Raw genomic sequence first — 13291 nt, 5'->3', positions numbered from 1 at the left:
GCCACTGCTGAGTTTTCCAAATTTGCTGGCATATTGGGTGCAGCACTTTCACAGCATCATCTTTTAGGATTTGAAATAGTTCAACTGGAATTCCATCACCTCCACTAGCTTTGTTCATAGTGATGCTTCCTAAGGCCCACTTAACTTCACATTCCAGGATGTCAGACTCTAGGGGAGTGATCACACCATTGTGATTATCTGGGTCATGAAGGTCTTTTTTGTATAGTTCTTCTGTGTATTGTTGCCACCTCTTAATATCTTCTGCTTCTGTTAGGTCCATACCATTTCTGTCCTGTATTGAGCCCATCTTTGCATGAAACGTTCCGTTGGTGTCTCTAATCTTCTTGAAGAGATCTCTAGTCTTTCCCATTCTATTGTTTACCTTTAATAAGCTGCCTTTAAAGAGCAGCCCTCCCTCCTGCTCCTTCTACTTGTCTGTGGTGACTCAGAGCAGAACTTTGGAAGCTCTCTCTTTATCAGAACTTCCCTCCCCGATCCCAGCTACATATCCAAAGGGAGAAGGTTTTCAGCTCACCTCTTTCTTGTCATAAATGTCTCCTCTCAGAAAAGCCTTCTTCCACCATCCTGTCTCCCATAGTTACTCTATTATATGACTCTATTATATGACTCATCACACTAATTGATACATCATTTTCATCATTATTTATTTGCCTATTGACTGTCTCTTCCCACCAGAATAGTAACACCAGGAGCACAGGGACCTACCTCTTTTGTTCACTACTGTTTTCTCAGTGCCCAGCACTGTGCCTGGTACATAGCAGCCATTCAACACATATTTTTGTATTTTTATTTATTTATTTTTGATTGCACTGGGTTTTTGTTGCTGCACATAGGCTTTCTCTAGTTGGGGCAAGCAGGGGTTACTCTTCACACAGTGCACGGGCTTCTCAATGTGATGGCTTCTCTTGTTGCAGAGCACAGGCTCTAGGCGCACAGGCTTCAGTAGTTGCAGTGCATGGGGCTCAGTAGCTATGGCACACAGGCTTAGTTGCTCTGTGGCATGTGGAATCTTCCTGAACCAGGGATCAAACCCCTGTTACCTGCATTAGCAGATGGATTCTATCCACTATACTACCAGGGAAGTCCTTTATTTTCTTAAAAAAATTTTTGGAGATAAATTTTCCAAGTTTATTTCAGAAATTGAAGCATAGTTGCTTTACAATGCTGTGTTAGTTTCTACTCTACAGCAAAATGAATCAGCCATACATATACATATATCCCTCCTTTTTGGACTTCCTTCCCATTCAAGTCACCACAGTGCATTAGGTGGAGTTCCCTGTGCTCTACAGAATAACTATCTCATTAGTTATCTATTTTATACATTGTATCAATAGTGTATATGTGTCAATTCCAATCTGCCAAGTCCTCCCACCCACCCCCCCTTTCCTCTTTGGTGCCTATGCATTTGTTTTCTATGTCTGTATCTCTTCAAAAAGCATTTCTTGAATGAATAGCAACCTACCTATTTCAGTGTTCCCTGATGGGGACAAATAACTAATTGGGGAATCCAAAAATTTGTAATTAATCATGGCCACTTAATATCACTTCATCACTAAATATAGCAGATAAGTATCAATTTCCTCATCCCCAAAATCGAGATGCTAGCCAATACCTTTCAATATTTACCTCTCTGGAGCTGTTGTGCAGATCAAAGGGTCAACAAACAAAGTGAAAATGTTGAAAAATATACCTAAATGTGCTCATTAAAATTTCCATGCAAAATAATAAATATCTGAACTTTTACTATGTGCCAGGCATTCATCTAAGTGCTTTCCACTATGTTGTCCTTTAGTACTCCCAACAACCTTATGAGTTAGGTACTCTTATTATCCCATTTTAAAGATGAGACAACTGAGACCCAGAGAATCTGAAGAACTTGCCCAAGTTTACACAGTTAGAAGTGGTAGAGTTGACATTCAAACACAGATAATCCTGGCTCCTAAACCCCCATTCTGTTCTGCTTCATAGAATACCAAGACCTTGTCCATTATGCCACATCAGGATAAGTCCCAGTGTAGTGCAGAATGGAGTAGACATATCTAGGAGGTGACAGGAACCTCTGGTGTGGAGTGGATGGTTGGTTGGAAGGAATCCAAGCTGATGGATGGGCAGAGATTTCCAAAGGGTATTGCAGGCAAAAGCCAAGGTCCACAAGAAGGTCAAAAGATACCCCAAAGCAGCAGGCATCTCAACAAACAAGCAGACAAAACTCCTAGGACTCATGGAACAGGCAATACCCCTAAGTTCAGAGGAGATACTCAAAATGCATCCTCAGGGGACAAACTGGTAATTCACATTTTTTCACAGTCCTCAAACCCACTACTTGGGGGGTGGGTCCTGAAGGATGGGAGAGAAACCAGAGTGAAACAACTCCAGACAAGTTGGCATGCATGTGCTCTTTGCGGAACAAGGGTGGTCCCTGATGGTGTCCATTCAATGTTTCCAAGAATCAGGCTGCACGAGGCAGAGGGGGAGGAGGCATTATGGAACACTTGTGGTGCTTAGGGCCTTTGCCAATGAGTATGAAAGTTATTTCAATATTTTAACAGCTAATAGGGTTGTACCAGTGCCTAAAGTCTGAATGCCAGCCCTAGGTTTGAAATTCTTTACTTTTTCCTAGCTTCCTCAAGCCTCAGGGCCTGGCTGAAAACTGAATTTGAGATATCATCTGACGTGAATCCAGCTGAGGAAAGCGTGGAAGGGAAGGCCCCCACGAGTTGCTCCTTGTGGCTCAGAGAGCTCTATCCTCACTTTGATCATGCTGTATTATAACATCCTGTTTATATGTCTGTCTTTCCTCTAGACTGGAAGTAACATGTAATAATAAATGGATGAAAAGGGCCCCCCACTTCTTGGGCAGTTGGCCAATCGACGTTTTGTTGAGTGGGTTGTATGCTGATTCTGTGCCAGGTTTCTCATCTGATCTTCATGGCACCCCTATTGGAAACCCCATTTTGCAACTGAAGAAATGAAGGCAAAGAAAATCAGAAACTTGCCCACAACAGGCAGCCTGATTCTGGAGTTTGTACTCTTAACTGTTGTGCTTGATTTAAGTGACTGGTAGGTGGCATACATGTGGAAAAGTTCAGAGATGAATAGAATATGGCTTGTTTAGGAACTGGGGAGACATATGTAGCTGGAATGCAGAGTGTGTGAAGGGGAGCTGGTGGGTGATAAAGCTAGAAAAGTCAGCTGGCATCTGATTGCAAAGGACCTTGTGTATCTTGTTTGAAATTTTGGACTCACTTCTAAGGTCAATGTGAAACCATTTGAAAGGTTGGAGCCCGGCAGTTTCAGGGTGAGATTTATGTTCTGGAATGTTCACTTGGTCTGCTGTGGGACAGATGTATTGGACGGAGTGCTGCTCAAGTGTTATTTACTTCCTTTGTTTATTTCTGGTTGTTCCTCCCTTTCATTTTTCATTTTTAAAATGCCAACTTTACTGGACTTTACTGATTGTTAAAAGGATTTATCCACACCCGGGCCAACACATCCCTTGTAAGGCAGGTGGCAGAGGTAAGGATGACTGACAGGAAAACCTCTGCTGTGATGGAGCCAACTGGTAAAGAGAAGGGTGGTAGATTTTAACTTGCCTTCCCTATGGCTGCACTTTGTTCACTGTCCGTATTTCACACTCTCACTCTCACCAGATGCTAGGAACGAACAGTCAACTCTAGATTTCATGCACCCCCACCCCCAAATGACAAATGGGTGTATTTTTTCTGACCCTGAAGGGGTTTCACACAACACTTCCCAGAAACTATAAATCCTGTTCCAAACTCAGCAGGAGGGAGAAGCAAAGTCAAACACCCTGACCTGCAAATCTTCCTCTCGAGGGGTTTGATAGCATTTGTCTCCCAGAAACCTTGCTTTTGAAAAAAGAGATTTCTCCTGTCTGAGATCTCAGGTGCCTGTCAGCCAACCCTGTAGGGGGGGACTGTCTGATGTAGGGAAGAGGGGGCTTGCCAGGAAAATCTCTTCTGGCAACAAAGGGCCCACTTCTGCACTGATACAGAAACTTACTTCTCACCCTGATGCTTCTTGTAGAGCATGCACTCCTAGAATTTGTCATGTATCTTTATCCACCTTTGAGTATATTCTTGGGGTTTTCATCTTATTTCCCTGGCCTTCCTTCTCAGTCTCTCATGGAACCCTCTTTATCTGCTCCTGTGATGAATGTTGGAGTACACAGAGATCCACCCTCACCTCTTCTCACCACTCCCACTCCCTAGCTGCAACCAGCTTTGCAAAGGTCTGGAGGAAGGCCCAGCTGGAACATTGCCAAACAGAGCTAGTGTTGAGGTTTGGGTCCTGAAGGAAACCAAGAGCCAGAGGAGTTAGAGGTGTGTCTGAGATGAAGTTTCTCTATGGTGCTTCTTTTCTGGGGAGAGGGGGATCCCAGAACTTTTAAAATGCAGATTCCTAGATCCCACCCAGGGAAAGTCTTCTTTACTCAGTTAGGAATGCAACACAGGCATGTGTGTTTTGAAAAAAATCTTTAAGAGATGGTCTATCACTCCTTCTTATTTTGAAAAAAAAAAAAAAATGGAAACCTGCAGAAAGTTATAAAATTAGCACGAGTACCCTTTATCCAGTTTTACCAACTATTAATGTTTTGCCATCTTGCTTGTCTATCTAGCACACAACTGACTAAAATGATGAATGTGTAATTATTATCGTATAACATAATAACTATTATCTTGCTGAACCGTTTGAAAGTTAGTTGCAAACATTAGGATATTCAAGTACTGTAGTGTGTATCTCCTAGTAACAAGGACGTGTTACTTTTATTTCTATGGTTCTCTGATCTATCTGCTGACATGTATTGAGTTCTCAAATTGAGTTCTTTCACATATAGTTCATACACAGTTTTCCTTAAATATCCTAATAATGGCCTCTTCAGACATTCTCCTCCACCCCCTCCAAAATCCACATATTGCATGGAGTTATCCTTTAGTCTCCTGTCATCTAGAACAGTTCCCCAGCCTTTTCACTAGTCTTTCATGACACTGACATTTTTTGAGCTCAGGCCAGTAGTTTCGAAGAATGTCTGAGAGATTTTGACATACAGCCAAGGTAAAGAACAGCTTAGAGACTAGTTTGGAGAGATCACAACCAGTTAATGAACTGAAGGGCAGGCCTAGAGCCAAAACAGAGACTCAGGAACTGCATGAAAAACTGAAAGGAGGTCAGAAGGGTAGTGAAGAAGGGTGGTGGCTGGGCAGATTGAATGGCTTAAAAATAAAAGGTCACAGCAGCTCAATACACCCAACAGTGATTCACCTGGTGATTTCTTGAGTCCTCTCACCCGACTCCTGTGCCCCAGGGCCTTATGTTGATTGGTTATGGCATTCATTGAACATATGCCATGTGTCAGGCACTGTTCTAAGCACATTTACCTCATTATACTTTACCACAACAGACTCCTTAGAAGGCAAGAACTGTGATTGTCCCTATTTTTATTTTTTTTTAATTGAAGTATAGTTGATTTACAATATTGTGTTAGTTTCAGCTGTACAACAAAGTGATTCAGCTTTAAACATATACATATATAGCAGATTCTTTCCTATTATAAGTTACTACAAGATATTGAATATATTTCCCTATGCTGTATAGTAAACTTTTATTGTTTATCTACTTTATATATAGCAGTGTAGATCCCTTAATCCCAACCTCCTAATTTATTAAATTAGGAATGATTGTCCCTATTTAATGAATGAGGAAACTTGAAGCCCAGTGCGGTGGTAACTTGTTTAGGGTCACACAGCTAGTATGTCGGGTTCCAGAATTTGAACTCAGGCAGTCTGGCTCCAGGGCCTTCACTTTTATTTGTTCATTTTATGTTTAAAACTATTATTCATTTGATTTTTGGTTCTAGGGTACAGAACAGTTCTATCATCCCCCTAAACACCTTGGTGCTCTCCCTTTATAGTCACCCCACCTCACTCCCTCCTATGAATAATGTTGTCATTTTTGTTTTGTTCCTTCTGGAGGCTGTGTTTCCAACTTCAGTTAGGGTTTTTTAAATTGTGCACCACTAAGCAGGTCTTTCCTATATATTCACTAACCAATAGTCATTTGGGCCTTCACAAAGTACTGTTAGTTCAGTTTTCCATCTGCGTTATGCTAGTCAGGAGCAGTTAAAATGCACCCAGAGGTCCAGAGTAAACAGCTTTATTGGCAGCTTTCCCGAGTTCCAGTACTTCCTAGTTTCCCAGGCTTCCATGTTTGGTTCTCATGGTTTCTTCATGGCTAGAAAGAACCCATGTCCAGAATTGTGCTGGGACTAGGAGGAGACTAGGAAGGAGTAGACAGAAACTAAAAATGAAAGTCCTGGGTTTAGGCCCCTCCCTCTTACACCTCTTAGAGCTGCAGGTGTATTGAACAGAAAGGAAAGTTCTTGAGAATTCCAGCTTCTGCCATTTCCCATTTCCGGCTGCTCCTTGCCTCTGCCTTCACCCCCACTGTGGGACTACCTGGTGACTGGGGCACTAGAGAACAGAAGAAAGAGGAAGGGGAGAAAGCACCTATGTATGTCCTGCACTCTGCCTGGAGCTTAGGATTTCCCTTTGTTGCTCCTTCATGCAAAACTAGCGGCTTCCCTCTTGGATCTCCTTTTGCATCATTGTGCTCACTTCCAGTTTTTAGAATGTGTTGAGTTTGTGGTGGGAGATGCTGGAGGAACAAAAGTGGTAAACTCTCTACCAGTTTGGTGTTACTTTTATTTCTATGGTTCTCTGATCTATCTGCTGACATGTATTGAGTTCTCAAAGAGTTGCTTATGTATTCTGGACAAGTTTTAGAGTCAAGTTAAGTGGTGGATAAAGAGGTGTGTGTTTATTACATTATATCCAGAATCAAAAATCGACCCTCACTTTTAAACCCTATGCCACACCACCTCTCCACATAAATGTCCCATAGACCTTATGAGCTCATTATGTGCCAATCAGACTTCATTACCTGTTCATTCACTTTAGTCTTACCTCTTCCAATGATCCCTATCTCAACTAATCCCACCATTATTTACCTAGTTGTCCAAGTCCATTGGAATGACTATTGCTGAAGCTGAAGCTCCAGTACTTTGGCCACATGATGCGAAGAGCTGACTCTTTGGAAAAGAGCCTGGATCTGGGAAAGATTGAAGGCAAAAGTAGAAGCAGGCATCAGAGGATGAGATGGTTAGATAGCATCACCAACTCAATGGATATGAATTTGACCAAACTCCAGGAGATAGTGAAAGACAGGGGAGCCTGGCGTATTTCGGTCCATGGGGTCACAAAGAGTCAGACACAGCTTAGCAACTGAACAGAAATGAACAACCAAGCCCAAATCCTGGGCATTGTCTTTGACTCCTCTCCCTCTATGCTGTTCACATCCAGTCATTCATTGACCCTTGCTTCTCCCTCCTTGTGGCTCAGCTGGTAAAGAATCTGCCTGCAATACAGGAGACCTGAGTTCGATCCCTGGGTTGGGAAGATCCCCTGGAGAAGGGAAAGGATACCCACTCCAGTTTTCTGGCCTGGAGAATTCCATGGACTGTATAGTCCATGGGGTCGCAAAGAGTCCGACACCACTGAGTGACTTTCACTCACTCTCTCTCCTTATTTCCACAATCTTAAATTATTCAGGCCATTATTCTTTACCACCTGGATTGTTGCTACAGTCAGCTAATTGGAGTGACAGGCTATTTTTTTTTTTAATTCAGCTGTCTACTTTTTATTGGCTGTATACACAAAAACACAAAAATATTATCCAATATATTATTTTTATGCATTTTTATGGAAGTATAATTACTTTACAAAGTTGTGTTCATTTCAACTGTATAGCAAGGTTTTATATATATATACATATATATATTCTTTTTTTCAGATTCATTTTCATTATAAGTTATTATAAAATATTGACTATAGTTTGCTATGCTATACAGTAGGTCCTTATTGTTTTTCCTATTTTATATATAGTAGTGTGTATTTGTTAATCCCAAACTCCTGATTTATCTCTCCCCCTCCCTGATATCCCCTTTGGTAGCCATAAATTTGTTTTCTATGACTGTGACTCTGTTTCTATTTTGTAAATAAGTTTTTTGCAACTCTATGAACTATAGCCTGCCAGGTTCCTCTGTCCATGGGATTTTTCAGGCAAGAATACTGGAGTGTGTTGCCATTTTCTCCTCTAGGAGATCTTCCTGACCCAGGGATCCAACCCATATCTCCTATGTCTCCTGCATTGTAGGCAAATTCTTTACCTGTTGAGTCATCAGGGAAGCTCTTTATTATATATAATGTGTATATGTTAATCCCAAACTCCTGATTTATCTCTTCCCCTCCCCGCTATCCCCTTTGGTAATGGGAAGTTTGTTTCCTATGACTATAATTCTGTTTCTATTTGGTAAATAAGTTCATTTGTATCATTTCTTTTTAGATTCCACATATAAGTGATATCATATGTTATTTGTCTTTCTCTGTCTGACTTACTTCACTTAACACATGACAATCTCCAGGTCCATCCACGTTGCTGCAAATGGCATTATTTCATTCTTTTTAATGGCTGAGTAATACTCCATTGTATATATGTACCACTTCCTTATCTGTTCATCTGCTGATGGATATTTATTGTTTCCATGTCTTAAGCCTAATGTATTACTGATGTTATCACAAGCTGAACTTACCCTGGTCAAGAAACAGAACATTACCAGCATCCAAAAGCCCCTCTTTTGTGCTTCCTCTAAAATACTACCCCTTCCCTTCTTCCTGTAGGTGATCACTAGGCCAACTCTCAACACCACAGCTTGTCTCTGCCATTTAAAAAACTTTATGTATAAATAAAATCATACTGTATAATTTTCTTGTGCCTAATTTCCTTAGCTCAACATTATATTTGTGAGAGTCAATCATGTTGCACATTGTTTTATTCTCACTGCTGTATAATATTCCATTGTATGTTATATCATCTATTTTATGGTTGATAAACATTGGGGTTATTTTCAGTGTGGCTTATTAAGAATATTGCTGCCACAGCTTCCCACGCAGCGTTGCCCTTGGCCACGGAGACCACGCCCACTTTCAGCTCTTGTGCCTCAGCATGACTGCTTTGGTTGTCCTGAGGCTAGCCCTGCAGCCCCAAGGCTTGCATGGGCAGCCAGTGGCAACTCCAGCAGGGCCTTGCTGCCAGCCCCTCTGGCTACCAGCCCTTTACAGAGCTCCCAGACTGATCTTAGGCAGATGGCCACCCGTCTCCTCCAGTGAAAGGCCAGCTTTGAAGATAAACTCAAAGGGAAAAGTTTGTGAGATGAGTTGTACTGTCACAGGAAGTGGATGCTAGATTACAGGCATGGCAGCTCAAGCAGCAGGAGAAGTTGCAGAAAGAAGACAGGAAACAGCAGAATGCTCTTAAACCCAAAGCGTCTCTACTGCAGAACCCACAATCAAGTCAATAAAAAAGTGACTCCTGTCCCTCTTCAAAAAGAAAAAAGAAAAAAAAAAAAAAACAATAGTGCTGCTACGAATACTCCACTCCTATACATGTCTTTTGGTGGCCATAAGCATTCATTTATACTTGCTATATACTTAATGATGTTATTTCTGACATGTATATGTTCATCTTTAATAGATACTGTAAAATTATTTACCAGAGAGGTTGTACCAATTTAAACCTCTACCAGTGATGTATGAGAGTTCCTGTTGCTCTACAGTTGGATAATACTTTAACAGATTAATATGTTTGTATATATTTTTCTCTCCATATACTCCTCCTTTTATTTTCTTCACTTAAGCAGGTAGCTGGTTCTGGCCCTCTTGGCCACCAGGAGGTTTGTAGAAGGGCAGAAAATTGACATTTCCCACAACACTTCATGACTTTTGTTCACAAGAGCTTTGAGTCCCAGAGGGAGGGGAAAAATTGCCAGTAAAGAAAAAATATCTTAGAAGAAACAGAAAGGAAAGAGGCTTTTCTCAGATCAAAAAAGAGAGATTTCTCCAGTGTAAGGGAAGACGAGAAAGAGCTCTGTGAATTCCAGAGTGGCAGAGCCTGGCCTGGCTTCTAGGCAGCATATGGGGAAGGCCCTAGTGAGAAGTCATGAGTTAGGGAATCAGGGAAGTTGGAACCAGAAGCAAAAGTTTTTCACAAAAGCATCAGAGTGCTGCTGGACCTGAAGGGCCCTGATGTTGATGATTTAGTCGCTAAGTCGTGTTCAACTCTTGTGACCCTATGGAGTGTAGCCCGCCAGGCTCCTCTGTCTATGGGATTCTCCAGGCAAGAATACTGGAGTGGGTTGCCATTTCCTTCTCCAGGGGATCTTTCCCACCAGAACAGGGGTCAATGGATATCTCAACATTTACCATTGTGAGCAAACGGCTTGATGACTGGAGGGCCATATTGCCATGTACTTGTGTGTATAAAATTCCAGAACTGATGTACAACTATGAGTCAGGGGTCCCAAAAATAACAGGTTGAGTTTCCCTCTGTACTTATGGGATTGGGAGTTCAAAATGGAATTAACTCTGATATACAAAGAGATGTGATAATTCTTATCCCTCAGAGTTGTGGAGTGATGTTTGTACCTCCAACACTGAGCTGGTATTCTCCAGGGCTACTCCTAGCACATATAGTGTCTTTTTTTTTTTTTTAATTCTTTTTATTAGTTAGAGGCTAATTACTTCACAACATTTCAGTGGGTTTTGTCATACATTGACATGAATCAGCCATAGAGTTACACGTATTCCCCAACATATAGTGTCTTTGTGAAACCAGTTAAGGGCTTCCCTCATGACTCAGATGGTAAACAATCTGCCTGCAATGTGGGAGACCCGGGTTCCATCCCTGGGTTGGGAAGATCCCCTGAAAAAAGGAATGGCAACTCACTCCAGTATTCTTGCCTGGAGAATTCCATGGACAGAGGAGCCTGAAGGGCTACAGTCCATGGGTTGTAATAAGTCAGACACAACTGTCTGACTTTGCTTCCAGGTTTACATTCCCATAAAACCTCAATCATGGAGGCCCAGCCTACAGCTCAGGATGGCTGCCCATGGACATCACTGGCTGCTTCCTCTCTGCCCTTGCTCAGCTATTCCAAGAATCCAAAAGGTCTGGTTAGAAGGGGATCCTCAATATTCTTCAGGCCCCTCTCTTCAGGTTTAGGGATTTCCATGAACCCTCTGGAATTAGGTTGTCTCATCAGCAAGAAATGCATTTATGGAATAATTCTATCAAGTCATAGGTAGACACAGAGAAAGTACACTAATAAAACAGCAGAAGCACATCAATCTCATTAGGTCTCTCTTCAACACACACTCACGCTTTTCTTACTCACACACTCACACTTTTAAACATCATCGTTCTAAAAACAACCTACCAGCAACATTAAAGAGGAGTTGTGGAGGAAATAATCTCAATTGATTTAATAGAAAGCCTGTAGAATGTGTCAGACCTGGGTTCCACTCCTGGCTTTGCTATGTGGCCTTCAGCAAGATAACCTCTTTATGAACCTTCTGATAAACTGTTTTGAGCCCCCTCCATCCCTTCAATTCTCCACCATGTATTCAACCACTTGGCCCTTCTTCTTTGGATTGTTCCACAAACCCAGGCATTCAACTTGCTTTTCTTTCCTTTGGGAGCTGTCAGCCTTTGCTCTTTGCCTTGGGATTCAGCTTTTCCAGGATTGACTGAGATATGGAATCCAGGCCTGCAGGCTCCCTTTCTTTGCTGCCCCCAAAGACAAGGGGCCATGGCCTAACACCTTGGAAACTTTTACTAATCTGATATTTATGATTTTCATGCAAAGATTTTGCTGTCAGCCCCTTCAAGAAACAGAAAGGGATTAACAAAAATTACTACAACTGGAATATTGATAAAATTTCTAGAGTCATAGAGAGTGCTCTGAGTCCCTATCCCTGTTGTTTTTTCCCTAGGTCTCTTGCTAGATGCTTCCTTGAAGCCCCAGAAGCCTTCTGTTCAGTTTTATTTCTCAGGATAGAGCTCTAGAATCCTCTCATTTGTCACTAACTAGTGCTATAATTTTGAGCAGATCATTTACCCTGAGTTTCAGTGGATGTAATATCTCTTACTAATATTTCCCCTCACACTTTCTTCTTCCTTTTAATCTTTCTCTCTCTCATTGATCCCCTCACCTGGAGCACTCTCCCAACTCCCACCCCAGGCTTTGCACTGTTGGAGCTTAATGTTTAGGTCTCAGCTGAGGTAATCCCTCCTGAGAGAGGCCATCTCTGTGTACCCAATTTGAAGTAAGCCATCTGCCCATTCCTTTCTCTTGATATTTCTTCTTCCTGGTTGTGATTACAATTTGAAATCATGTATTTACTTTTCTGCTTGTTTACTATCTGTCTTATCCCTAGATTGGGAGCCTTAGGAAGGCTGGCACAATATACCTTGCTTCCTGTCTGTTCAACTCAGTTCATTAGCTCAGTCGTGTCCGACTCTTTGTGACCCCATGAACCGCAGCACGCCAGGCCCCCCTGTCCATCACCAACTCCCGGAGTTGACCCAAACCCGTGTTCATCAAGTCGGTGATGTCATCCAACCATCTCATCCTCTGTCATCCCCTTCTCCTCCTGCCCTCATTACCTACATAGATTGTGTGTGCTCAGTCAAGTGCAACTCTTTGCAACCCCATGGCCTGTAGCTCACCAGGTTCCTCTGTCCATGGGATTTTCCAGGCAAGAATATTGGAGCAGATAGCCATTTCTTACTCCAGGGGATCTTCTTAACCGAGGGATTGAACTCATGTCCCTTTTATCTCCTGCATTGGCAGGCAGATTCTTTACCAACTGTGCCACCTGGGAAGTCCACAACTACATAGAAATGGTATTAATAGTTATTCATGTCAAACCGCTGTGGCTGAACTCTGCATGTGGTGGGGGGAGGGCACGTTCATTTTGTATTACATACGCTCTCTCTGGTTCCCACATGCAATCCAATTGCCTAAAGACTTTTATTTTTTATTTTTTTAAGCTACAAAATGTTTCTTTTTTATCTTTTTTTCCCAATTATTTTTATTAGTTGGAGGCTAATTGCTTTACAGTATTGTAGACTTTTATTTTTAAAAAATCAGAGGCAGAGGGATTTCCCCGGTGGTCCAGTGTTTAAGATTTCACCTTCTAATGCAGGGGTGCAGGTTCCATCCCTGGTCAAGGAGCTAAGGTCCCACATGCTGTGTGGCCAAAAAAAACTAAAACATAAAACAAGAAGCAATATTGTAACAAATTTAATAAAGACTTTAAAAATGGTCCACATCAAAAAAAAAAAATCTTTTAAA

General features: G+C 41.8%; 1 pseudogene; it reads left to right on the top strand.

Annotated features, from left to right (window-relative positions):
* The first annotated feature begins 3543 nt into the window (after positions 1 to 3543).
* Positions 3544 to 9457, top strand: LOC136154471 (large ribosomal subunit protein mL52 pseudogene; annotated as a pseudogene).
* The last annotated feature ends 3834 nt before the right edge of the window (positions 9458 to 13291 follow it).

This window comes from Muntiacus reevesi, chromosome X (genome assembly GCF_963930625.1).
Source record: "Muntiacus reevesi chromosome X, mMunRee1.1, whole genome shotgun sequence".
Taxonomy (NCBI): domain Eukaryota; kingdom Metazoa; phylum Chordata; class Mammalia; order Artiodactyla; family Cervidae; genus Muntiacus; species Muntiacus reevesi.
The sequence above is the reverse complement of the archived record's forward strand: the minus strand, read 5'-3'. Positions and strand labels throughout refer to the sequence as shown.